Below are 26,240 nucleotides of genomic sequence, written 5' to 3' on the forward strand. Positions count from 1 at the left end.
CCAAAATCTGCACAGGAGGACAAGAGGAGGAAACGAACCCCTTAGAAAGACACCACCTATCAAAGTGACTCCAAGGGCGATCGTACGACTTTTGAGTCAACAGCTTGCAGGACAACTGGATGGAGGCGGCAACAGCCTGAGAACAACCCAGAGCCAACAGATTCAACTGCTCAGCAGCCAGACTCCCAGATTGAGATGCTGTAGGGAGGAAGGCTCCAGAATGGGGTGACAAAGAGGAGAGGGAAACAAGAAAGACCCAAGGAGTGCCCACTGACAGCTAAAGAAGCAGAGGGAACCAAGGTCACCTCGACCACCCCTGAGCCACCAGAAGAACCCGAGCATGATCCGACACTGCCTTCTTCAACACCCTGGGAATCAAGGGGATCGGCGGAAAATAATACAGGAGACCCCCGGGCCAGGGAATCGAGAGAGCATCCGTGGCCCAGGCCCTCCGGGACGGAATCAAGGAGCACAAGAGGGGAAGAACTGCATTTTCCTTGGTGGCAAAAGGTCCAACAAGGGGAACCCGAACCTCAGACAAATCCCGGAAGACCTTGGGGGAGAGACACAGGGACACCGATGAAGGAAACCTCCGGCTGAGCTGGTCCACAGGGCCATTCTCCCGTTGGGAAGATAGACTGCAGTCAGAGAAAGAAGATTACACTCTGCCCACAACCCCACATCCCTGGCCAACACAAAGAGGGAAGGAACCATCCCCCCAGATGACAAAAATAAGACCTTGTGATTTGATTGTCCATCTTGACGCACAAGCCCGACCCCTGATGGAAGGAAGGAAATGAAACAGAGCTGTCTGAACTCCAGCCAGCTCCTTTCAGTTGGAAGAATGGAGAGACTCTACCCGGGTCCATAAACCCTGAGCCGAAATGGACCCCAGGTCCTCTCCCCAGGCCACTGGCATGAGTAGAGATGTTCACCGGAGGGGGAGCACACAACTGATGACCCTTGTTGAGGTTGGCCGGGTTTAACCACCACTGCAGGTCCTGCACCACCCGCTGAGTAACTGGAATCTGGCCCTCAAAATCCTGAGACACCATATTCCAGTGCTGCAGAACATGATGCACCAATAGCTAGAGATGCAGCCGGCTCCAGGGGACCAGAGCCAGAGTGGAAGCCATCTCTCTCTGTTTCTTGTTGTACAAACTCACAGGAGCAGATGGGAGAGACATGAGGGAAGACAGGTGCAACATCAGCTTGTCCCTCCGAGCAGGAGCCAGAAAAACCTCCACCCAAGTCAATTCAAAATAGGGCCCCAATAAATTGCAGGGACAAGGATGGATGCAGGTGGGACTTCAAGGCGCTGAGCAGTAATCCATGCATGTGCAACAGGACACACACCAACTTGACATCTTAGCTAGTCTTATAAAGAGAAGAAGAGTCAATTAAGCAATTGTCAAGGTGAGGAAACACCAGAATACCCTGAGAGTGCAAAATACCCACCCGGGGAGCTAAAAGCTTGGTGAAAACCTTTGGAGCTGATGCCAACCGGAAGGGAAGGGAGCAAACTTTTAAAGGCGGCCCTCCACTGAAAACCAAATTGCTGATGCAGAGGAGAGATTTGGACGCGCAAATAAGTGTCCTACAGGTCTAAAGATGCCATGAACTGGCATCACCCTCAGGCTCCTCAAGCTGGAGCATCGGAAGTTTGGGCGGAGGCTCCCCCTCCCAGGCCTTAAAAGCCGCTTCATCCACAGCTTCAAACAAGTGTTGTAGGGACAGCAAAGAGGGCTGCACCAAGAGACCAGTGACCTCCTCAACAGGCTTCTTAGTACAACCAACACCAACCCAAATGCCGAAACACTGAGTAGGTAGAAGCCAAAACAGGCAATATATACCTGACACATGACCTAAGGTCAAATGGAAAATCGCCCATAGAAAATTGCCGGGGGAGGATCCTGAACCATAAAATCCCCATGTGTCACATGGAGAAAAAAACTGGAAAACCACGTACAACCGGAAGCCACAAGAAGCAACCAGAGAGTCAGGCCAGTATGCAGGGCTCCAAAAGCCGAACAGGGACGCTCTGTCCGCTACCTGCAGAGCACCAGGGTCCCCAGAGCCGAGCCGGTAAGATTCACCAGCGATAAATGCAGAGCACTTTGGGACAAAAGCAAAATCATGAAGCCCCGTCCGCTGTTGGCAGAGCTCTACTGGCATCCATGGTAGAACTAGCAAACCCCACCCGCTTAAGCAGAGCACCCAGGGAAAGAATACCCAACAGCGCTGCTCAAGCAGAACCCCATGGTGTGACAAAATACGCTACAGGTAAATGCAAAGCGCTATGTGACCTTAAAAACTAAAAAGCAGAAACCAAGCCCAGCTCGCTAAAGCAGAGCAAAGGGCTGAACAAGCATAAAAATACAATAGAACCAAAATACTCACTGTGGTCAGTAGACAAGCGTCAGACTAGGGCATCACTTCCAGAAAAAAAAAACAGGAAGTGATTCTTTTGTTCCTCTTTTTTTGTGGGGGCTCATGGGTAACAGTGGCTATCTTGGGGAACTTTCTGAGTTTTCAGCTAGGGAACTCAAAATTGGCGAACAAGTTGTGACAAGAATTTTCAATTCTATTAAGGACACGTAGACAAGGAATATGCTTCTTATTTATTTGCATTTATTACACAGCAGCCAATAAAAACTATTTTTTATTCGTAAACATCAAATCCAGTGAGCACTAGGTGCCCCATAAGCATAGAGAGTACCCTATATAAGGTCTCACAGAGGTAACCACTTTCTCTTCTTTTCGTGATTATTTTGTTGAAAACCATTAAGTCCAACTTCTTTGAGATACTCATTCAATATCGAACACTGTCCTTGACCGGACAATACATTACGATAACCAAACATCCTGAAGTCTAACAGGGAAACTTCATTTCTCGGAGAGGAAAACTCTGTGTCTTGAGAATGGCGACTGACCGCAGCACCTTAAAGGAGGAAGAACACTCCAACAAACCATTGAAGAAGAAGGAAGAATTCCTTACTTTCCATTCGTATCTGAAAACAAAGAGAAAATCCCATAATACTGGTCACTCTAGAAATTATCGTAAACATTAAATCCTTCAAAACCAGGGTGGAAAATAATTCCCTTTATTTAAAAAGTTTAATGTAGCCTGAACTTGACCCAAGAGGGTTTCAGAGCGCTTTTCGGATCATTGTGTTACAAGATACATCAGATACAAGAGCATAGAAAGGTACAGTACACATAAACAATGTTTCAATAATTCGTAGGAGGGAGCGGAGGAAGGAGTAAAAACGGGGAGACAAGGAGGAACAATGCCCAATTTCCAGCTGGGTAGGTGACGGTCAAGGGGGAAAACCAGGGCCAGACTCCTCCCTTGCTCACTTTGCCACTGGACTCAAGCTAGCCTGGCTGATGACGGCTGATTTGCCAGAAACTGGTCCCAGGATGCTTGTTTCCGGTACAGGGAAGACATGTCTTGGCATTTTTGGCTGGACTGTTCCCGTGAGGCACAGGGTCAGACTGTTTTGCATATTGCATGTCTGAACTGGGGTGGCGGAGTGAGCTAAAGAATGATGATGGATTAAACCCAGATCAGTTGACTAGGGGTGAGTCCTTGCAATGTTCAACACTCCGTCATCCTCCCCTTTGGTTATGCTTCGTTCACCCTAAGTTGGCAGGTTATGCCCAGACGAGGGTCCCTTGCTCACTTTGCCACTGGATTCAAGATAGCCTGGCTGATGATGGTTGATTAGCCATAAACCAGTCAAAGGGTGCTTGTTTACGGTCCAGGGAAGACATGGCATGGCCTGATCCCATGAGGCACAGGGTCAGACTGATTTGCATATGGCCATGTCTGCATTAGGGTGGCGGAGAGAGCTAAAGAATGATGATGGATTAAACCCGGATCAGTTGACTGCGGGTGAGTACTTGCAATGTTCAACACTCCGTCCCCTTTGGTTTTGCTTTGTTTGCCCTAAGTTGGCTGGGTATGCCGAGACGTGGGTCCCTTGCTCACTTTGCCACTGGAATCAAGCTATGTCAAATAAAAAGATCCCTTTGGGCTCCTTATAGAGCATACCACAATATCTAGCTCACATCCAGTCATACGCCACTCACCAGCACCAAATAGAAACCAAGAGCATAATATAAAAATATCATATATTCTTTATTCAACAGATATCGTAAAATGTTTAAGAAAAAACACAAATATTTGCTCAATACACATATATGAAAAACATTTAGTTCACAAAGTAGACAGAGAACTGTATAGTACTCTAAAAAGCCAGCAAACAACAACCTGCTACGTATCAGAAGCACTTGAAATACATAGGATTAAATGCTGATGTTCACATTTTGATGTATAAATAACATTCCTTTGCTTCTATTCAAGCCAGATGTTAGTTAAAATGCTTTCTTAACCAAAGCAGCTCTATTCAAGCCAGGTGTTGTTTGGGTACTCTCTTAATCAAAGAAGCGACGCGTTTCAGTGGTATTGTATGGTTCAACACCTTATTCAGGCTAACACATATTTTTATCAAATCTCCCAATATATTCATCTAAAAAACAGTAATATAAAAGAAATATATATGAGATATTTTTTTATAAAGACTCAATTTTTAACATTACATACAACTCATATTTCATTTCACATTCCATTGCATCATTAGTTACAATTAAGACATCTTTTATTAAAAACCTAAAAAATCTTTTCTATATTATAGTCTTGGTTCCACAGATGGTGCTATCCATAATTATACATGTCACTTGTACACCAGGCTGGCTCACATCACTTCCTACACTCACTCTATAATAATATCAAGGGTAATACCTACCCAATACTTGATAAACTGGAGGAAGATATATCTCTCCTTTCCCAAAACTGGTTTCCTCCTCAGGTAAACCGCAATACTGACACTCAATATGGAGACACACAACGTCCTCCCTAGAAAATATGATACCTAGTCACGAGAAACAAGGTATATTAATGTCCACTCTTGGTTTTCTTAATTCTCCTATTTCTTGTTTCTACTCCCAAGGTTTTATACTTAAAAAAGCTACCTTAGAGGCATCTTTCACGGTATTCTTTAGTTTTTCAATCAATCAATCAATCAATCATTTGTAAAGCTCTCTACATACCCACGAGGGTCTCAAAGCACTGAGGGGGGGGGGGAGGGGTGCTACTGATCGAACAGCCAGGTCTTGAGTATACTTCTGAATGTCTTTGGTATGTCGTAGGCTCAGTGGGAGAGTGTTCCATGTCTTGGTGGCGAGGTGGGAGAATGATCTCCCACCAGTGGTTGTTCTTCGGATGCGCGGGATGGTGGCGAGTAAGTAGTCGACGGAGCGGAGCTGGCAGTTGGGGATGTAGAAGGAGAGCCGACTGTTGTTGAGGTAGGCTGGGCCAGTCTTGTGGAGTGCCTTGTGTGCATGGGTGAGGAGCTTGAAGGATATGCTCTAGTTGAAGGGGAGCCAGTGCAGGTTTCTCAGGTGGGGGGGTGATGTGGCCGTGGCATGGTACGTTGAGGAACAGTTGTGCCGAGGCATTTTGGATGAGTTGTAGTCGTTTGATGAGCTTGGTCGGGGCTCCCGCGTAGAGGGCGTTTCCGTAGTCTGCTGCTGACGAGGCCCTGGGAGACTGTCTTTCTTGTATCTGTCGGGATCCATCTGAAGATCTTGCGGAGCATGCGGAGGGTGTTGAAGCAGGAGGAGGAGATGGCGTTGACTTGCTTGGTCATTGAGTGCCTTGAGTCGAGGATGATTCCCAGGTTGCGTGCGTGGTCGGTGGGTGTCGGGGCTGCCCCCAGTGCGATCGGCCACCAGGAGTCGTCCCAGGCTGAAGGGTTGGAGCTGAGGAGGAGGACCTCCATCTTGTACGAGTTCAGCTTCGGACGGCTGGTCTTCATCCAGTCGGCGACGGCCTTCATTCCTTCGTAGCTTTGGTGGTGATGGGGTCCTTGGTGAGGGAGAGGATCAGCTGAGTGTCATCGGCATAGGAGATTATGTTGAAGTTTTGCTGTTGAGCTACGTGTGCGAGCGGGGCAATGTAAATGTTAAACAGCGTTGGGCTGAGTGAGGATCCCTGGGGTATGTTGCAGATGATCTCGGAAGCTTTGGAACAAAATGGGGAGAGGCAGACGCTCTGGGTTCTGCCGGAGCGGAAGGAGGTGGTCCAATCCAGAGCCTTGTCTCGGGTCCCTGCGGCGTGGAGGCGTGCGCGGAGTGTGCGGTGGCAGATGGTGTCGAAGGCGGCAGAGAGGTCTAGGAGGATTAGTGCTGCGGTCTCGCCGTTGTCCAGCAGGGCATTCTCGGTGCTGTGGTTGCTGCGGAACCCTGACTGGGAAGGGTCCAGGATTCTGTTTTCTTAGAGGTATAGGGTTAGCTGTCTGTTGACGGTTTTCTTGATGACCTTGGCCGGGAAGGGGAGCAGAGAGATGGGGCGGAAGTTCTTGCGGTCTCTTGGGTCTACCTTAGGTTTTTTGAGTAGAGCGTTAATCCCGGCGTGTTTCCAGATCTCTGGGAAGGTTGCTTTCTTGAGGGAGAGATTGATGACGTTGCAGAGGTGGGGTGAGATGGAGCTGCTTGCTCTGTTGAAGACGTGGTGCAGGACGTGGTGCAGGATTGGGTCTGACAGAGAGCCGGACAGAATTGTGCGCAGGGTCTTGATGGTGTCATCGATGCTCACGTTGACCCAGGCTAGCAAGGGGTCGTGGTCGATGGTGTGCGGAGGGACTGTTGTGTTGCTGTCTGTTGGTGCTGTGTGGGTGTTGAAGCTGTTGTGGATGTCTGCTATCTTGCGGTGGAAGAAGGTGGTGAGGGAGTCGCACAGGGCTTGCGACGGCGGGTTGTCATTGGTGTTGGAGCTGGGGTTGGAGACTTCCTTTACGATGTTGAAGAGCTCCTTGGTATTGTGTGCATTGTTGTTGAGGCGGTCTTTGAAGTAGGTCCTCTTGGCCGCCCTTATGAGGTGGTGGTGGTTGCGGATGACGTCCTTGTGTGCTGTGTGGCTGTCCGGAGTTTGTTCACTGTGCCATTTCTTCTCTACTTTCCGGCAGGATTGCTTGGAGGCTAGGAGTTCTTGCTGGTGTCTCTGTGGGGGGGTTTCTTCAGCAGGGTGAGGGTGTTGGCTCGGTCTTTAATCCAGCATATGTGGCTGGGGGCAGCGTTGTCGGTGTTGGAGAGTTCGGTGGGTGGGCTGAGAGAGAGGTTTGCGTTTAGTCGGTCTTTGGTGGTTTTGCTCCAGAAGCAGCTGGGGATCTGTTGGGTGCGGTGGTGTGTGGTGGGTTTCTAGAAGGCAAAGAGGATGCAGCAGTGGTCGGTCCAGAGGAGTTCGGTGGTGTGGCTGACGGAGACGTGCCGGCTTGAGGAGAAGACGGGGACGAGCGTGTGCCGGGAGAGTGGGTGTGCGTTGTGACGAGTTGCTTCAGTCCCATGTTGACGATGTTATCGATCAGGGTTGTGGAGTTGTTGTCATTGTTGTTCTCAAGGTGAAAGTTCAGGTCTCCAAGGAGGATGTAGTCGGTGGAGGTCAGGGCGTGCGTGCTGATCAAGTCGGCGATGGAGTTGCTGAACTGGGGGCACGGTCAAGGGGGTCGGTAGACGAGAGTGCCTCTGAGGGTGGAGTTAGGGTCTGTGTGGATGTGGAAATGCATGTGTTCAGCGGTTCTGAGTGCGTCGTCGGTGCTAGTCGAGACCCTGATGCTGTTCTCGTGGACTATGGCGATTCCTCCTCCCACTCCGTTGGTGCGGTCTCTGCGGGTGATCTTGTAGCAGTCTGGGATGGTTATGGCGATGTCGGATGCGGAGGAGTCGTTAAAACAGGTCTCTGTCAGGAAGGTGACATACGAGGATGTTGTGTCGAGCAGTTCCCAGAGCTCGACGGCATGCTTGTGTGAGGAGCGGGTGTTCAGTAGTATGAATCGGAGGTGGTTGGGGTCTTTCTTGGCGGGTGGTTTGTCGGCTCTGAGGCTGGTGTAGATGCAGTTCCGGAAGGTGAAGGGGCCGTGTTTGCATTTAGGGGCAGCCTTGAAGCAGGTTTGGCTCAGTCCAGAGTTGAGAGCGTGCAGAGTGCTGGCATTGTAGTGGTGGAGGTCATTGTGGCTAGTGTGGGGGCACGGGGTTCTGGTAATGGGCGCGGTCCAGGTGCGGACGGGCGCAGACGGGCTTGCCTTAGGCTATTAGGTGCGCAGCGTCCGGCATATTTAGGGAGGTGGGAGGGAAGAGCAGCTGGGAGGCGGGGGCAGCAAATGAGCAGTGGGCAGTCAGGGGGGCAGGCCGCAGGGGACATAGCGGCGAGGGCAGTGAGGGACAATGGAGGTAACAGAAGGAAAAACTGACCCAGAAACTAGGGAAAAACGAGTGGCACAGAGGGCAGAAGGGCACAAAAAAAACAAGTGGAGCAGAGGGCACAAAAAAGGAGTGGAATAGAAGGCAAAAGGGCAAAAATACAAGGGGAAAACGAGAGGCACAGAGGGAGGAAGGGCACAAAAAAACGAGTGGAACAGCGGGCAACAGGGCACAAAAACAAGTGGAACACAAGGCAGAAGGGCACAAAAAACGAGGGAAAAACAAGTGGCACAGAGGGCAGAAGTATATTTCAACAACAGGAGAGTAAGGGTAAACAAGTCACTCTTCTACCCCTAAATCAATCTATACAACAACAAAAGAGTGACAGAAGAGGTGCCAAAAAGAAAGATTTATTGAGTTGTGACCTACTTCAAAAGTAGGTAGAAACCAACTACCATTAAGACTCAAAAGGGTGTGAAATAATGGAAAAACCTTAATTTTTTAAAAAGAACCCTCACTCAACAACATAGTTGGTGACATGCTTCATCATAGGGTGACACCGAGGAGACCGAATGTCTCCCCAGTGTGCTGCAACGCCAAGTTTTACAGCAGAGCTGGTCTTTCTTGATTGGACTGGGGAATTAGGGCCCAAAAAGATAAAGTAAGAGTGATTTGAAAGAAAGACAACTGTTTTCCGGTATCAATTTTAATAATGAGACAAGCAACAAGCATTAAAAACAAGTGAAGCAGTAACTATACTGGTTGATAAATTTTAACGAATCTGTCCTAAGTAACTATAGAGGTCAACATGTTTCTGCTGTTAGGGCTAGTTATGCTCAGCATTCGTCAGGACCAAAATGTATCCTCCGGTGGTATACGCACGCTAAGGTGTACGCTATCCGTGGAGATATGTGAAACTAAAATGTAGACTCACAAACTTTACTCGTGTGGGCTCTCCCTGTATTCCCAAGGGCCCGGAATCTGAAAAAACAAAGGGTTAATTCACAGAGGATGAAACATGAGCATCAATAAAACAATTCTTATAATCACAATGTAGTTATAACGCTCTCCGTTAACCTTTAAATGTGAATTTAACCAAACTGAAAACCACCTTTCTCACCCAACTGTGCTCATAAAGATCAACTGGGGAAATGGTCATGTGCACGTGACCCTGGAATACACTTGTATATTAACATTTTTCGGGTATTTTTGGCATTTTTTTAATTTTATGCCATTCGCCTTTAGGCACCCTGCATATTTATTATCAACAGTATTTAGTTGATGTCAAACGATTATGGCAAAACTCAACCCTTCAATTTTGGAATGAATGTTTGTGCTTGACCGCTTGTGAACCAATCTTTTACCCAGAAGGGGAGAGAAGGTCACCATTGTAAAATACACACACCGTTAATAAGGAAGAAACAAAAGACTCAAAAACTCACTATTAAGGATCGTACATTTTTAAATCATGGGCTTATCACGGCAGGGGCAACCTTCATGCCAAGTACTTTCTGCGATGGGAGCCGTCAAACGGAACATGCAGTTAAAAAAGCACGCTGTCAATAAAATGTATTGTGCCTTGGCTCTAAAAGCATTCAGATCGCCCAACCGTTACACAGAATTACACTTACTTTCAGACCGGCGTCTCCCCGCTGTTTACCTATTCTAAACACATCCGTGGCCCGAAAACACAACCGGCACGTTCAGAGCGCGGAAGTGATATTCCTCCTAACGCGGTCAAATGACAGCCGTCAGTGTTGCTTCATAGTATCTTAAGGGGCTATGTTTCTAAAAAAGGGGAAATCGCATAAACAGACCCAGGGTGCCGATCATAATGAATAAAAATAAACAAAAAGCACTGTCTTATAGTTAGCCATGCGTCCTCTCAATAAAGTAGATGTACCCACTATAATAAATGACCCAAAGCGGGGGAAGGGGAAAATTTCTCCTTGAATTAGGAAACTTTATTGACGTAGCTAGGCCATGACAATCTCTATTCCAGTGCCTCACATGTAGATATGTCCCTACGTTATTACTAATGGCCATACCCAAGTTGTACTATAGGTGTACCTGATAATAAATGCTTAGGGCCTTCCCTGTCATTAACTAAAGTAAAAACTTTATTAAGGGCCTAATATGTTCAGTGCTGCTATACCCATAGGTTCTGGTTACATATTTTTCATCGCCTCAGTACTATCCCCCATGGAATGTCACCATTTAGACCTGAAAAGTGGGTGGAAAGATGGTAAATCCACTGTTGTTCCTTTTCAAAAAGGCCCCCCTCTGATCCCTGATGTAGCTGTTCAATTATAGTCCATCTAATATCATTTGGAGTATATTTCATGTGTATAAAGTGCGCCGTCAGTTTTGTTGTATTCTTCTGGCATCTAATATTGCTGCGATGCGCAGTTTTACTCGTCTTGTCATCATGCCCACATATTTCATACCGCAGGGACATGTGATCATATATATAATATTACATGAGTTACAGTTGGTATGATTGCGTAGTTGCCATTGTTTCGTTGGTTCTAAATCCAAAGTCTTTGTACTGGTGGTCAAGTGGCATACACTACAACCCCCACAAGGAAAGTGACTAATAACTGGGGGCAAACCCCAGGCTTTCAAAATACTCTGCTCATTGTTATTTTGATAGTTCCTCAGGCGAGTGTGTACCAGGGAATCTTTCAGGCTCCTGGCCCATTTGTAGGAAAACAAGGGTTTTTTCCAATCATGCTTGTTGCTCTTAAGTATATTCCAATGTTTTCCAATTGTGTGACTCACAGCATTTGAAACAGAACAGTAGGTGGTTACACATGTTAAGGTAATACTCTCATCCACATTCTTTGGATAATCCTCTAGGAGGGCGTCTCTGTGCTGGTTCTTGGCTCTTTACTGCTTCTATTCAAGATATGGTTTGGATAGCCTCTTATCTGTAGTTTCTTCATTAACTCTCCAGATTTTCCCTCAAAGGTCGCGGATGGAAGCTAGAATAATGAAGGAGATTATTCTTAGCCGTGGGTTTTTGGTAGGTCTTAGTCCGTAGATGGTCCCCCTCTCTGGTGACCGTCACATACAGAAAGACAATTGTATTGGTGGCATATTCATGTGTGAACCTTAAATTGGAGTCACAGGTGTTTACCCAGTCAAAAAAGGAATGTAAAATAGCTTCTGATCCTTGCCAGATGATCAGTACATCATCAATGTACCTTTGCCAGAGGATAACATTTGATGAAAAAGGGTTAGTGGGAGAGAGAAGGTATTTACATTCAAAGTTGTAAACGTATAGACCCGCTACACTTGGGGCAAATGTACTGCCCGTAGAGGTCCATGTGGCTTGCAGGTAGATCTCACCCTGATATTCAAAAAAATTCAGTTTAAGCGCCAAAGTTGTGCAATCAATTACAAAAGTCCATGAAGTGGTGAATTCCCATGTGGACTGTTCTAGGGTTTCAGTTAAGACCCTGATAGTGTCATCTTGTGGAATACAGGTATACAAACTTTCAATGTCTAATGAGACTAGAAAACAAGGTTCCTCAGGCATTGTTATTGTCCGCAGCATTGCTTAAAGGCTCTTCGTGTCCTTAATATAGGTGCTGGGTGCCTGTATCAATGCTCTTAAAAAGAAATCACAATACTTGGACAGAGGTTCAAGGAGCGACCCTATGCCAGGACGATGGGTCGTCCTGGGGTGGATGTTGGTTTTTATGTGTTTTTGGAAGAGTGTAAAAATAAGGTATTTTACCTTCCGAAGTAGTCAAAAAATCAGCTTCTTGTTTGGAAATCAATCCATCACGCTTTTCAAATAATTAAGGTTTTTCCATTATTTCATACCCTTTTGAGTCTTAATGGTAGTTGGTTTCCACCTTCTTTTGAAGTAGGTCACAACTCGATAAATCTTCCTTTTTGGCACCAAGGGAAAAACACACAGAGGTCAGAAGGGCAGAAAAAAACGAGTGGAATAGAGAGCAGAAGGGCACAAAAAACTAGTGTAACTGAAGGCAGAAGGGCACAAAAAAACGAGGGAAAAACGAGTGGCACAGAGGGCAGAAGGGCACACAAAAATGAGTGGAACAGAGGGCAGAGGGTACAAAAAGGAGTGGAACAGAAGGCCAAAGGGCACATAAACAAGGGAAAGACCAGTGGCACAGAGGGCAGAAGGGCACAAAAAAACGAGTGGAACAAAGGGCAGAAGGGAACAAGAAACGAGTGGAACAAAGTGCAGAAGGGCACGAAAAACAAGTGGAACTGAAGTCAAAAGAGGCACAAAAACAAGGGAAAAACAAGTGCCACAGAGGGCAGAAGGGCACAAAAAAACGAGTGGAACAGAGGGCAGAAGGGCACAAAAACGAGAGGAACAGAAGGCAAAAGGCCCACAAAATGATGGGGAAACGAGTGGAACAGAGGGCTGAAAGGCACACAAAAACGAGTGGAACAGAGGGCAGAAGGGCACAAAAAAACAAGTGGATCAAAAGGCAGAGGTGCACAAAAAATGAGGGAAAAACGAGTGGCACTGAGGGCAGAAGGGCACAAAAAACGAGTGGAACAGAGGGCATAGGGCACAAAAAAGGAGTGGAACAGAAGGCAAAAGGGGCACAAAACAGAGGGCAGAAGGGCACAAAAAATGAGTGGAACAGAGGGTGGAAGGGCACAAAAAAGTGTGGAACAGAAGGCAGAAGGGCACAAAAAACAATTGACAAACGAGTGGCACAGAGGGCAGAAGGGCACAGAAAACGAGTGACACAGAAGGCAAAAGAGGCACAAAAACGAGGGAAAAACAAGTGGCACTGAAGGCAAAAAGGGTTAAATACAGAATACAGAAATACAGGGGCAGCTAAGAACAGAAGGCAACGGGCAGAGAGGCACAGGGGCAGTGAGGGGAACAGAAGGGAAAACCGGGCAGGGACATGGTGGCAGCAAGGGATACAGAAGGAAAGGCCAGGCAGAGAGAGCACGGGGACAGCGAGGGGTACAGAAGGAAAGACCGGGCAGAGAGAGCACGGGGACAGCTAGGGGAACAGAGAGAAGACAAAGGGGCATGGACCACATACAGGCAGCGGGGGAAGACAGACAACAGCAGTCACAGACACAACAATGAAAATACGGGCAATACAATAAAAGCAATAAAGCGGAGAATGAACAAACCTACCTACGGCCTACCACTGGCCACCAGGGATGAGGCGCAGGTGGTAGCCTACGGGTGGTGGAGGGCCTCGAACTTCCTCAGCAGCGGCGGCGGCAGCTGGGGCAGGGACACACAGGCAGTGCTGTGCGGAGGGGGAGCGACCTACCTGGTAGGGTCAAGTTCTTGGACCAGCAAAAGGGAAGCCGCAATCATGGACCACAACCTCATTGATTGAACTGCAAATAAAACAACGTTTAATACAGTCTTCTATATACTTATACATTTGACAAGCACATTTCTTTAAAGTAAAGCGTACGTTCTGCATATTGTACCTATTTCACAGGTCCAAATTTTCCTGACCACTAGAGCTATGGTCCTCAAAACCGTCAAAGTATTAAAATCGAAATTGAATATGGACTTCGTAAGTAGAGTTACACTTCATCAATTGTAATTTCAGGGTCTCCAAAAGCCCACCTATGTAATGAAAAGGCCACAATAACAGTCACTTCCAATTTTGAGCATAACCTTTCCTATTTGCCTATTTAATTGAATGCAGCGCGTGCCTGTCTTAGAACCCACATTCCAAAACTGCGGGGGATTCTATAAGCGCCCATGTTAATTTTCAATAGCATAGCGCTAATACCACGCTGTATATTCTATCATTTGAGCAGAACTCGGGTTTCGCTATTACAAACTATTCAAATAGTACGAGACCCACATCGCGGACATAAGAAAAACACTGTGGGCGCTCCTGTGCATTTAAAATAACTTTACGCTAGTATCTCCGTGTATAATTGGAATTACGATTATTACAAAGCCTAAGGCCTCTATCTCACAAACTATTCAAATCTCACATAGCGGCCCCTACATGCTAACCTTTACTAACCCACGCACCAAGAGACAGTCACAGGGACTTAATAGTCTCCAGGCCTGCTCCTGTTTCCTTCTCGTAAATTAGTGAAGGCCGGCTAGTTTCTGGCTCCGCTTTAAGAGCGCCCGTCGTGTCTCCTGCCATTAAAGTTGTTGGTAATAGAGAGCGGTCTGTTGCAAACTGTGGGAGTCCACCATCTTGGAGTCGATTTAGCCAAACGCCCGTATTCTTAATTAATGTGAATAGCATGGAAAAATGCCTTTCCACGTTGTCTAATAAAGAACGGACTGATTTATTGCTTGATTGTGGCTCAAAATAAAGCCTAATACCAAAAATAAATAAATAATAAGATAAAACGAGCTATCCAAATAAAGAGTAATATTTATTCACAGTGAGACTAATATCTGACAAGCAAGACATAGTCTGCTAGGTGATGCAATGGCTGTCACCCCACTAATTCCTGGTGTCCATAATTCTGTTTATTTAATCTTAAAACAATTCACCTTGCATCTCTATCCTATATGAAGGTTATTATAATAGACGTTTGTTATAATCAAAATAATTGTGTCCAATTTCCAATTTCCAATTTAAAACATTTATAGAGCGCAACGTGCACCGTACGGTTTCTTGGCGCTAGTGGGGGGTTCGGCAACAGAGGCAAAATAAAACCTGACGTAGAGAAGAAGGGGAAGTTACACGGAGAAGGCCTGTTTGAAAAGAAACATTTTTAGGTCTTTGCGGAAAGAAACATAATGAGTGGCAGAACGAAGGTGGTCGGGAAGGGAGTTCCAAAAAGTGGGAGCTAGGGTGGAAAAGTTGGTCCCACCCCACTTTTTTCGTTTAAAACGTGGGATTTGAAGGAGAGACTTGGAAGAGGAACGAAGCTCTCTGGTGGGGACGTATTCTTTTACTAGAGAAGAAAATGAAGGCGGGGGCAGTGCCTTGGCGAGCCTGGAAAACCATGCAGCCGGTCTTAAAAAGGGAACGTTCCTTTACAGGGAGCCAGTGAAGCTCCCTGAGAAGGGGTGTGGAGTGGTGATAACGTGGGAGACCATAGACCAACCGGGCCGCCTGGTTCTGGACCATCTGGAGCCTCCGCAGACTGTATGCTGGGATGCCGTTGTAAAGGGCATTAGCATAGTCCAGCCGCGATATCACCAGTGCGGCCATGATCAACTTAAGTGCCTGGGGGGAAAAGAAGCGGGAGACAGTGCGGATGGTTCGGAGGGTGAGGAAACAGGAGGAGACTACAAAACTGATTTGTGAATGGAGGGTGAGCTGGTTGTTCATTTTAACACCCAGTGTTTTGACGGTGGTTGAAGGTGTGGGGGCGGAACCAAGGGAAGAGGGCCAGAAGAGAGAGTTCCAGGGACTGGAGGAACCACCGGTCAGAACCAACTCGGTTTTATCCGGGTTCAACTTGAGATGGTTGTGGTTCATCCAGTCCCTGATGAATATCATAGTGGACTGAAAGTTAGAGACAGAGAGGGGGGAGGAGGAAAGGTCAAAGATGAGCTGGAGGTCATCCGCATAATTGAACACGGTGACCTCCAGCTGCTGGAGTGCGAAAATAAGAGGAAAGATATAAAGGTTGAATAGTAAGGGGGAAAGAGAGGAGCCCTGGGGAACACCACAAGTGATGGGTAGTGATGTGGTCTTGAAGTCTCCTAGCCGGACTGCTTGGGTGCGATCCCTCAGGAAGGAGGAAAGCCAAACCAGGGCTGATCCCTCTATTCCAGCCGCCTTGACACGGGACAGTAGGATGGTATGGTCCACTGTGTCAAAGGCGGCGGAGAGATCGAGGAGTACCAGCGCCTGGTGTTTGTTAGAATCCATACCCTTCCTGAGGTTGTCTAGGACCGAAAACACAACTGATTCCGTCGAGTGCCTAGGGCGAAAGCCGGCCTGGCGGGAAGCCAGTCCCCCATTAGCCTCTACGTGGGCGCTGAGTACTGCGGTGACATGGCGCTCCAGCACCTTGCCCAAAAAGGGAGCAGGGAAATGGGGCGGTAGTTGGCTGAGATGGACGGGTCAGCGCCAGGCTTCTTTAAAATGGGCACTATGGTGGCTGATTTAAGCGCAGGGGTAACTACACCCTGCGCTAGGGAGCTGTTGAGGAAAGTAATGGGTGGTTCAGGACAAGAGGAGTAGATTTGTTGCAGGATTCGTGCCGGACAGATGTCTGCCGGAGAACCCGAGTCCTCGAGGTCTTCAATCCCTATATAGTAACCAATAGACATTTCGATCCAGATTTAACCAACTTAATTTGTGGAAGAAAAACCATTACCTTGCCAGCTAATCATGAACCCCCGTTCTTAATCCTATGTTAAAAAACGGTTCACAAACATGAGAACCTATATGTATTCTAAGTTTGGGAAAGAAAATCCTACATCCTAGTTGTTTCCAGTTGGTTGATGGTATAACTGTTTCGCCTATCACCAGCAAAAAAAACTCTTTATCCCATTCCTCACGTGAGTTGAGTCCCTGTCTAATGGTATTAAAGATATACCATTGTTATCGCGCTTTCCGTTTGGCCTCCATGTTGCCTCCTCTTCTGTTCATGGTCCCTTTTTCTAGGATGTACCATCCAAAGTCAGTTTCTTTGTGTCCCTGTTCTAGAAAATGGGCAACTAAGGGTGCATTGATCTTCCTAGTCTTATTAGCATGTGTATGCTCTAAAAGGCGTATCCTCAACTCTCGGCCCATTTCACTCCCATATGCTTGTCCACAGGTACATTTTAGCAGGTATATAATGTTTTTGCTGCAGCAATTATTCAGAGTGTGCGCAACCATAGTTCTACCATTATGTTGTACCTCCTTTGCCACAATACATTGTGCACATAAGGAACAGTTGTGACATCTGATATTGCATGTCACTCTTACGTTATCAATAGTTCTCTGCTTTTGGACTGGTTTCTCCCTATACCTATGGACCAACTGGTTCCGGAAGTCAGTATTTCGTTTGTAAGCAAAAATGGGTTTCTCTAATCTCACATTCTCATCATTATTAAGTATGTTCCAATGTTTATTAATCAAATTTTTAATTTTGTTGCTGATTTCATAAAATTGGCTCACAAACACTACTTTAGTCATCTTCTCCTTGTTCTTGGATTCCTCAAACATCGCCTCTTTTAAATGAATGAGATATTAATTTTCTAGGGTAGCCTCTATCTTTTAATTTGATTTTAAGAACCTCTGAGTGCTTATAAAAATCTTTCAGTTCAGTACAGTTTCTCCTCAACCAGAGAAACTGACTTAATGGAATGTTGTCTATTTGGGACCTGGGGTGAAAACTGGAGTAATGGATTCAAGCTAGCATGGCTGATGATGGCTGATTAGCCAGAAACCGGTCCCAGGAATTTTGTTTCCAGTCTAGGGAAGACATGACTTGGCAGTTCGGGCTGGACTGTTCCCATGAAGCACAGGGTCAGACTGATTTGCATATGCCCGTGTCTGAACTGGGGTGGCGGAGTGAGCTAAATATTGATGATGGATTAAACCCAGATCAGTTGACTAGAAGGGGAGTGCTTGCAATGTTCAACACTCCATCCATCATCCCCTTTGGTTTTGAATAATTCAATAGTGCAATCAAAAGAAACATTGACAGTGATCACTGCAAATTCATGACATATGATTCAGTTTAATACATTATCTTGGGTGGGATAATCCTCGCCTCCGTGTCCTTAATAGAATTGAAAATTCTTGTCATGACTCGTAAATTTATAATTCATTTTCAGGACCGGAGCTTGTTCAAAGCTTAGCCGCCACTAGTGATACCACATCCACAATGGGTCTATAATAAAAAGACTTAAAGGTGGACTCTGTCGACCAATCAGCTGTCGTCATTATATCTTTAAGCGTTATCCCAGAGCAAATGACTTAGATGTCATTGCACCTCGAACAGAGTGAGCCCCAAATTTAAAAACATCAATACCTGCCTCGCTCATGAGCCAACAAACCCAGCGACCTAAAGTGGCTGGGGTCACTGGGCAAAACTGTTTTTGTAAAGCGATAAACAGTTGACCTTGCATATTAGAATGAAACTCAGCTGTACCCTCACCTTGTACACTTTAAGACATTGAATCAGGCGTAATTTCGGATTATCCGGAAAACCTGGATATGTAATAGATGTGGTATTACACTTGGTATGCCTGGAGATAGTAAAAATGACCCCTTCAGGGGAAAAACAGCGACCTGCCAAATCCAAAGCTCGGATATCAGACACCCTCTTGCAAGAGACCAAACATAACAACATGGCCAATTAGGCAGATATCTGCTTGCGTGATAGATATTTGTTAGCAGGCCAGGTTTCTAAAAACTGTAGAACCACTGTGATGTTCCATAGGAACGAGTAAGTTGTTCACAGAAGTTTGATCCTCCCAATGCCTCTAAGCAATTTGCAAACCAAGGGATGTTCTCCTGCAGGTTTGCCATCTAGCTGAACATGTCCCGCCGATATAGCAGACCGAAAGGTATTAACAGTTCTGTGTGCAAGACCCGATGAGGCCAGGGAAGCCAGATAATTCATGACCATGGACACATTTGCTTTAGTGGGATCGATATCCCGTTGAGCACACCAGCTACACCATTTGTTCCATGCTCATGAATACCGCTTGTGGGTATTATCGGACCATGCCTGTTTAATGAAGGTGTCAGTGTCTCTCAAAAGGCCAGGGCTCTCTCCCTGACACTCACCATGTCACCAGGGTGGGCTGCCCTGCTATTGCCAAGGGATGAAGTTACTTGTGAGGGTCCAGCAACAGGTTCCATGTCTCTGAAAGTAAAATTGGTATAGAACAAGACATTCCTAGAACTACCAGGAACCAAGTTTGTGCTTTCCACAATGGAGTGACTAGAAGAAGTTCTGTTTTCTGATACCTGGCCTGCGCCAGGACTCTGGATATCATTACAAATGGTAGGAAGGCATAGCAAAGGCCGAGGGCCATACCTGCAGAAACATGTCAGAGGCAATCGCCTCCGGATCCAGACTCCAACTGAAAAATTGCGGAAGTTGTTTGTTCAGATGAGATGCAAACAAATCTAATTGACAAGGACCCCACATTTGATTCAGGAAGCAAAACATTCGAGGATGAAGCCTCCAATCGCTGTAATTGCATAGGTACAGAGAGTGCCAATCCACCACCTCATTGCAACGCCCAGTGAGATATTCCACCACAACTGATATTTTGTGGTGCCGACAATAATGCCAAAAATCCTAGGCGATTTCTGTAAGAATCCGTGACCTCGTTCCCCCCAGTTTGTTCACGTATCGGACTGCCGATACGTTGTCTATCCGTAACAGAATACAGCAATTCATCTTCTGGGGGGAGAAACTGCTAATTGCAAACGAGCCTGCCAGCAACTCCAGCCAATTGATGTATAGAGAAAGGTCTTCCCGAGACCACCAGCCCTCTGTTGAAATCGGACCGCAGCCGGCTCCCCAGCCCCAGAGGCTGGCATCCGATTAAATCACGATCTCAGGACTGGATCTGAATATGGCTCTGCCATTCCATGACTCCGTGTGGTCCAACCATCACAACATTTCCCACCTCGCCTCCTCTGAAAGAGGAATCCATTCTGCGTATCCGAGGCATTTGCGGAGATGTTGAATCTTTAAACATTGGAGGGTGCGATAATGCAGAGGTCCTGGAAAGATAGCCTGGATCGATGAGGCTAACAGGCCCACCACTCGGGCTACCGACCTCAAGGATACAATCCGCTTGTTCACAATCAATCTCAATTCTTTCTTGATTTCTCTGATCTTTTGAGTGGGAAAAAGTAGCTGGCAGCTCCGAGGGGTGACCTGAAAACCCAGGAATTCTATACATTGTCTGGGGGATGGAATAGACTTCTGAGGATTCACCATGAAACCTAGGCTTTGAAGCAAATCGATGGCCCATTCTAGGTGAATGAGTACGAGGCGAGGGCAACGGGCCATGATAACGATGTCATCTAGATAGACGATCAAGCGAACTCCTTGAGCTCTCAACGACGTCCATGACTGGGCGCAGGAGTTTCAGGAAGTACCAAGGTGCTGACAAAAGTCCCAAGGGAAGGACTTTGAACTCGTAGCAGACGCCTTGCCAGAGAAACTGAAGAAAACGCCGGTGTGGACTGTAGATGGGCACTTTCCGGTCAAGACGGACCATCCAATCCCCTTCATGTAGAAGATCCTGTAACAAATGGATGACCTCCATTTTGAAGTGTCAGTAAATGATCCACTCACTGAAGGTTTTCAGATTCAGAACCAATCTGGATCCGCCCTCTTTTTTCGGGACTAAGAAAACCGCGCTGATGAAACCTCAAAGATGGGGTTGAGTGGCAACGATAGCTCCCTTCTTGAGAAGGGATTGGATTTCATCTGCAATGAAACTTTGATCTTGAGGGGAAAAATGTAAGGGAGGATAAAGGGAACCCTGGGAGGGAGTATTGTACAATTCCAGTTTGGACCTCTGAACCGTCTCCAAGACCCATGCATCCTGCGAGATCATTTGCCAGACCTGAAGGAAAGATTGAATCTGTCCACCCAGAACCACTTCTGAACACAGAATGAGTCTCACCTGTAATTCTGGTGTCTTGGTGGTTGCCCTGGTTGCCACCAAATATGCCTTTTCGGAAACGGTTTCTCCCTTTTCGAGAGCGGTAGAAGGAGGAGTTGCTGGAGTTGTGATTCTGATAGCCTCCTCTTTGTTGCTGTTGGCCACGTGGGGCGCCTTGATTATATCCACAGCTGAACGACCGCCCTCGATTTCATCCAGCCCTGGTGTAAACTGTGCGGAAGGCACACTTGAGTGACTCCTTTATCCAAGCCACTGAAGGTGGCCACAAACTTTGTCAATATCTTAAAGGAAGGCTGTCCGAAAAGAATACCCTTGGCTAAGGGCCCGCCACCGAGGAGGACAAGTCCGCTCACTTAAATTAGGATCCAACTTGAGGAGGATAGATCGAGTCCTCTCACTTGACATGGCACAGTTGGCATGCCCAACTGGCACACTGCCTGTTGCGCCCATTCGATCAGGTCATTTGGGTCTATCTTGAAACCCCATTTCAAGTACTTTGGTGAGCGGTCCTGATAGGTCTCATAATTTATCCTGGCATGGCCACTAGACGTGGTCTATGGCTTTCTTGGGGTCGTTTGCATATTTTTTCAAATAGGTGATCATTGTAGGATCCACCTCGGGGATCTCCACAACTCGCACCACTAAATCTCAGGCACTCCGACCGCAGTTGTGCCCTGGCTTCCTTGTCAAAGGGACATCGGAGGTGCAAATGCACTTAATCCGCCACCTCCTGTGACAGGAGCCATGCCGCGGAATTAAGGTGGACCATGTCTGCCGGTTCAAACATAAGGAGCTTAGGCTGTGCGGAAACCTCAAGGTGGTGTTCCTTCCTAGATTACTTTGCCGGTCTGGGCGCTTCATCCTCCTCTGAATCCCTGTCTGATATGGATTCTCCCTTCTCTCCCTGAATGTCAGCGGACTCTTTTAGCGCATTATATGCATGGTCATTCGCCAAAGCTCTGGAGAGCCCAGCAAAATCCTCTGTATGAGGATTAGAACCTTTCTTGCCACTGGCTGGTGTTCCAGCTCTTGTTGCAGGGATCCATCCCTGTTGGAGCGCATATTTATTTCTGTGGCGTGTTGCTTAGAGGCTGGAATGCGAAAATGATGTTGGGACCTGAAGAACATCTATACTTGAGACGTCCCAACCCAATTGTGGCCACCTTCTATCACATTCCGAAACACCACAAGGACGATATACATCCACCAGGTAGGCCGATAGTTTCCTCGCAAGACTGTTTAACGGAACACATGTCAAGATTTATAGATTATTTCCTTTTTCCATTTGTGGCGGATTTGAAATCCTATGTGAAAGACACTAAGGATTTTTTGTGCAAGATTTCGGAAATAACTTGGGATAAAACATATCTACTAATGGTTTTGGACATAACAAGTCTTTACACTTGTATTGAACACGAAGATGGATTAAAAGCAGTGCAGTACTATCTTAATAAGAGACAATTGCGTCTTGCTGAACATAATGCTATGCTGTTAGACTTTATCAGGTTTTGCCTCACTAGCAATATCTTTTCATTTGAAGACAAATACTTCAAACAGACCTCTGGTATGGCAATGGGCACCTGCTTTGCCCCCAGTTATGCAAACTTGTTCGTAGGCTGGTGGGAGGAGCGGGTGCCCAAAACCCATACCATTGGAAATGAGACCGGCAGGGTTGTGGAATGGTATTGTTATATAGACGATCTATTCATTATATGGCAAGGCAACTTAAATACAGCTCAAGGTTTCATATATGACCTAAACAACAATGGGGTGAACTTGCACTTCTCGGGTACAATGAGTCGAGTGGCAGTGGACTACCTGGACCTGAGGGTGTTTGTGACAGAGGGGCAAATCAACACAGCATTATACCGAAAAAAAACTGCAGGGAACTCCATTATTTACGCTACAAGCAATCATCCTCCAAAACTAGTACAAAGCTTCCCTTATGGTGAGATTTTGCGCTTGAAACGAAATAGTACGCGCCTGTGTGATTTCGAACAAGTAGCTAATGATTGTATAAATAAATTCTCACAAAGAAGTTACAATAAGGGGTTGCTGGAAAATACCTTGAGAAAAGTAAGGGGTATTCCTAGAAAACACCATCTCCTCCCTACATCAGAACAGGAAAAGGCAAAGGGAAGTCCCAATGTAAATAATTTTAGGATTATAACCAGCTATTCTGCAGAGGCCAATCATCTAAAAGATATGCGAAAGAAAAACTGGCACATTTTGGGCACTGATAATGTTATCGATGAAGATGTCCCAAAATACCGTCTAGTGACCTTCAGAAGGGCCCGTTCATTGTAAGATAAATTGGTGGGGAGCCACTTTGACAAAGACACACAAAAGATGGGCAAACTGAGACAAATGAAAGGGTTTTTCCCGTGTGGGAGATGTAAGGCCTGTACGAATAGCAGAAGGGTCCTAAAGTACAGCATTCCAGGGGTAAAATTGAAAAAAAAGATCCAAAAGTTTCTGATTTGTACAACATCATATGCAGTGTAGTGTCTTATATGCCCATGTGATCTGTGCTATATAGGCAGTACTGTACATCCACTGAAAATTCGTATTTTAGAACATCAGAAAGCCATTGTGAATAAGGATGCAGGGTATCCTGTTGTGAGACATTTCACAGAGGAACATGCAAGCAATAGGAACCTGTTAAGATTCTATGGCTTAGATCATGTTCCTGAGAGCATCAGAGGGGGTGACAGAATTAAAAAACTTGAGAAGATTAGAGTCACGCTATATTGAGGATTGTCAGAAGAAGCACCCTAAGGGTCTGAATAGTGGGGAGGAATTGGCGTCAAATTTAGGAAACTGAAATAATGGAATGTCTTGGTTGATTTTCATGCATAGGGTTTTTAATGAGAAAAAGAAAATCCTTATCAAAAAATCGTTATTAACTTTTTCTGAAATCTTTGAAGTTTCTTCAAGTGTAGTCGTGAGATATTCACAGGGAGAAAAAAAGTGTGAGCTGAGCATAACACAAGATCTTTGTTTGAAATGACTTATTGATGAGGTTACATACCAAAAGGCAGATGATGATTAGTGTATAATTATCTGGTGTACAGTTGTGAATGTTAATTATACATGAGTTTAGGTTTTCGAAGAAAGGGGACCAGAGCCCATCTATGGCAAGATCTGAAAAAGCGGTTCTAAAATTCAATGTGGATCGTTTTGCATATTTCATTTACTGTAAGATTTTGCAGTAGTAAGATAATAAACACAGAGAAAGTACTATCAGCCGATATACGGCGGAAAAACGATGTGAGAATGGTTAAATAGTAAGACGTACAATGCGCAGTATGCCGCTATTAGAATGAATTTTAGATATTTATGTAGCAAGTAGATAATATGTGTAGAAAATGTATGCATAATTATAGCATGGGCTTAAAAATCGAATGAATGCTAAATATAGCAGGAAGTATGGTGAGAAATGAGCCAAGCACTATATTACATTACAAACGGCAAAATATGTGGTTAACAATGCAATGAAAGTATGTAAGGCGCTGTATCTCTGGCTGATAAACTGTGCTAAAATGGCGAGATATTAGTAGGCGCGTAAAAGTCCTCTTTCTATGAAACACGAATGACATGTATTGAAGACATATAAAATTGCGTCCTCCGGGTGCGCTGGCAAACACAGAGGAAGGCATTGCCAAAACACGTCCGTTTGGATTGTAATAAAACAACACTGCAACGTCTCTTGTGAGTGACGGTTTTTCTTCTTACAGATATTGTAGCAGGCACCGCCACGTCCGGGCACCCGTGCATGAGTGATCTCGTATTGGTGCAACAAGGGAGCAGTGTATATATATATATATATATATATAAAAATAAATATATATATATATATATATATATATATATATATATATATATATATATATATATATATATATATATATATATATATATATATATATATATATATATATATATATATATATATATATATATTTATATGGCGGTAGCCAGTAGGTATATATAGTTAGGACCTAGTTTCCATAGGAAATCGCCAACATTCTATTGGGAATAACTTTGGCGCTGGTTGATGAATCTTCGCAAATTTCTCAAAGAAGATGGCTCGCTCCGCTCCTCTCCTTCCCTGAAAATTTGGGGGGGATTAGTCAAGTGGGGGCTGAGAAAAAAGGGGGGTCCCAAAACGTGTTTTCCCCATGTTAATTTCCATAGGACCTTTAGACTCGGCTACAGCTTGAACCACTGAAGGGAATTACACAAAATGGTAGTGTCTGGTACGCAGATCATGCTTTTTGTTAAATAGTGTAAATCCCTCCAGTAGTTCCTGAGAAAATTAGAAGAGAAATCAATTATTTATCTATAAGCGTGCACGTGTGCGCGCACCCCGCGATTTTTCGCGATTTTTTGGGGGGGAGGCCTTGGGGGGGGGGCTTGGGGGGCTTCTCTCTTTCATTTTATTGTTTTTAATTTAATTTTGAGGGTGCCCACCCCTCGTTTTGCCCCCGAGATCACCGCCGCCGCCCGAGCTGCCTTAAGATGGCCGCCTCCTGGTTGTGGGCGGGGCCGGGAGGACGTGGTTTCCGCTTCCCCCTGCCTGGGGGGAAGCCTTTGCTGTGCAACCACCTTCTTCCAGGTTATTATGGGCAGTCTTTCCAGTCCTAGATTTGGGTGTTAGCCTAACATTTCGAAGTTGTGCCGTTAATTAGGAAGCGTGATGTGTTTTGACCAAGAGCTGCTGGCGATGTAGCCGCTGTGGCTGGCACCTTGACTGTGCGCTTCGCGCGAGGGCGTGCTCTTTGCAGACGCTCCCTTGAGCTGGAGTCAGTGCTGCTGCACAATAAGGGCTCCCGTAGCCCGCGCTTCCCTCCCGTGGTCCGAGTGCGGGGCTGGAAACCGCTGCTCCGGGAACTTTCCTGACCCCTCCGCCAGCCGCAGGCGGACCAGGGATCATAGAGGGAGAAGCCCGGTCCTGGCAGAGCCCCGTGCACAGTGACCATGGGTGTGCAGTGCACAACGCGGGAGCAGCGTGCGTGTGCTGTGCGCACTGAGCCTTGTAAACAGTGAGCAGCGCACAGCTGGGGAGAGGGTGTGCAGTGGGTGTGATGTAAACAAGGGGGGAGTGCAGCGCGGGGGGGGTTGACTCAACATTGTGAGCTGTGCACAGTGAGTGAGGCTTGTGAGCGAGGGTCGGTGTGCACTCTGAGGCGTGCTGGTGTGGAGCAGAGCGTGTGTGTGTGCTGCATGCACTGCTGGACGGCGTCCTGTGCAGTGAGATAGGATGGGCACCTTGTGAACTGTGAGAGCGTTGTACAGTGTACTCGGGTGCTGTGGTTCAGCCTGTGCACAGGGAGGTGTGAATGTCTTAAGTGTGTGTGTGCACACACGTGTACTACGGGTCGGAGTCCGGTGCAGTGAGGTGGTCGCTCTGTAAACAGTTGGA

The sequence above is a fragment of the Lissotriton vulgaris genome, chromosome 1_1 (assembly GCF_964263255.1).
Source record: "Lissotriton vulgaris chromosome 1_1, aLisVul1.2, whole genome shotgun sequence".
NCBI classification, from domain to species: Eukaryota; Metazoa; Chordata; class Amphibia; order Caudata; family Salamandridae; genus Lissotriton; species Lissotriton vulgaris.